This window comes from Hemitrygon akajei, chromosome 7 (genome assembly GCF_048418815.1).
Source record: "Hemitrygon akajei chromosome 7, sHemAka1.3, whole genome shotgun sequence".
NCBI lineage: Eukaryota > Metazoa > Chordata > Chondrichthyes > Myliobatiformes > Dasyatidae > Hemitrygon > Hemitrygon akajei.
In genome coordinates, this window is record NC_133130.1 from 71,271,453 (window position 1) to 71,273,868 (window position 2,416).

The following is a 2,416-nucleotide window of genomic DNA, read 5'->3' on the forward strand; positions in this document are numbered from 1 at the left end:
TCACACAACGTAATACTGTGTTTTTCAAGATTGGTCAATCTGGTGATTTGTGAGTTAGCAGAAGAAAGTGCACTGAGAAACTGCCATACAGACTCAAAAGAGGAAAGCTGCTATCCTCACCTGCATGCAACTCCAGTCCGCATTCCATTCTGCTCTGCAGTGGCTCGGCAAGTCTTTCAATTCTGATGTATTAGGAAATAGGTAACAACTGCCTAGCACGTGTGAGGACACGTCCAGCACAAGTTTAACCTGCATGTACCTATTGTGGATGCTCTCACCTTCCTGGTTCATTAGGTCAGGGGAGCTGGAAGCCTTGTGAGCATCAAGAACCTGTTTGGGTGCTTGCTTCGGCAGCACATATACTAAAATTGGAACGATACAGAAAAGATTAGCGTGGCCCCTGCGCAAGGATGACACGCAAATTCGTGAAGTGTTCCATATTTTTTTAAAAAAAGAACCTGTTTGGGATCTGGACCAGCAAGCACCGGGTTAAAGTCAAGCTAAGGGTGGACGATAAGGAAGCAATTATCCATCCTTCCTCAGTGTTTACCGTCAAAGGCAAGCGGGTACATTGTGTATGCAGGGCAAGCCAGTGTCAGTCACAACTGCAGCAAACCTGCACACGCAGTACAGTCATCTGCAAGCAGGTAGGCCACCAGACCAATGGGATAAGCAAATGTTGCAGTCTGTGCAGGAGTCCATCTCTATCATGCACAGAGGCCCCAGCAAAGTCTGAGACCAGGAGGAGTGAGAGAAGCCTGACCACCTCACCAAGAGACAGAATAAGAGATGTCAGAGGTACAAAGACCACCCCATTGGAATGCTACAAATTTGAGGTCAGGGACATATACTACCTTCATGACTCTCCAGGTTAAAAATGTTAATGCCAAGCATGCTGCGGGATGGCAGAAGAAGAGAAGTGAAGCTCTGTGGCAGCTCACGTTGGAACTGCTCTTCACCACTCTGGCTCCTGCAGATCTCCCTACAGCAATACCACCACCTTCATCACAAGGGAACCCACTCCTTGAGGGAGAACAGTACCTGTACCCAAGACCAGAATTGGGGCAGCACTTAGCAAAGACTCTGGGCGCGCAGCCTCAGGACAATTTAATGTGACAACAGACCTCGAATTCGAAAAAAAGCTGAGCTATGGAAGCAAAGTTCAGATCACTTATCAGGCTCAGCATTGTAAAAAACGGCACAATGTGCTGTTGCCTTGCCAGAGTCAAAGTGGACACGACCGTCCGGCAAGTGTGTTGGCGGCTGCCTTCCGAGCGGGTAGTGGAACCAGTATTGTTGGGCGGAGGGGGAGCAGTTGTTGCACTTCTGCTGGAGCATCTTGCTGGGAGTGGTGGGGGGGGGGGGAATTCTCAGTCAAAGAGGTGTTGGGTGGATATACCCCCGTGGCAGATAAACGTAAAACGTGCTCCACTCTGGCTAATAAATGCACACGCCTCACCCTTGCAGAGTGGACGACTGAGCAGCCTTGACCGTGACTGGTGGAATCCCGACCGGCCACTCTGGGCAGCGGCTTCACCCGCATCATCGGTACAGTTGCGGAGACAGGCGGTGTCAACAACAGACTGGTCAACCCTTCCGAAGACATCTTCAGCTGCCCTGGAGATGGAGCTCAACAGTAATGCACCCAATTGAGAGCAGACTCGGTCTGGTTCCAGGCAATCACAGTCAGATTTACCAACGTCACACCAGTGCCCTTCCCTCACCATTGTCTCCTTCAGGCTGACTGTCACCTCCAGGAAATCCCGCAGGCAGGGCTTGCGGACGTGACAGTTGAACATCAAGTTGTGACCCTAGAACTGAAGAGTTTGGGGCCCGTCTTGATGCCCTGGTGCACAGTTGAAATCAATCAAGGAGAAACCAACAGATTCTTCATCCTCAGAGATGTTCAGACAGTAGAAGAGAGTCAGAGGGAATTACATCAGCTCCAAGAAAGCATTCAGACCTTGCTCTCTCTGTATGCCTGCAACATTCCATTAGACTTTAGTAATTTAATGTTTTTAAATTATCTGCCTACAAGCTTTGAATTACAGACTTTCACGTCAATTACAACCCTTCACGTCTCATTGGAATTTGGAAAAATAATACCTTGCTGAGTCAAATGGTTGTCCACGCGAATAAAATAGCAATCCAGTGACTATCTGCCGTCAAGCCCATTGATTTGAGTCAATCAGAGAATGATAACCTTGACGGAGCAAAATGTCAGTTGTGGCAATTCAATGCCTCACGCTTTAACTTCTGTTCAGTGCAGATGAAGCCACACCCAGTGCTGGCTGTCTGCTGAGATGTTTCTGAGGCTGAGGGTGAAACCGAATTAACAAGGTAATGCCGAATGAATAAATTTTCATTTATCACCGAAAGATAAATAAGCAGTAATTTTTATCTGCATTTATAATGC

At 48.1% G+C, this 2,416-nt stretch overlaps 1 non-coding gene across 1 annotated transcript; it reads left to right on the top strand.

Annotated features, from left to right (window-relative positions):
* Positions 1–338: 338 nt before the first annotated feature.
* LOC140731304 (U6 spliceosomal RNA) lies at positions 339–445 on the top strand. Its single transcript, XR_012099780.1, has one exon. It is a non-coding gene; the product is annotated as a U6 spliceosomal RNA (small nuclear RNA).
* The last annotated feature ends 1,971 nt before the right edge of the window (positions 446–2,416 follow it).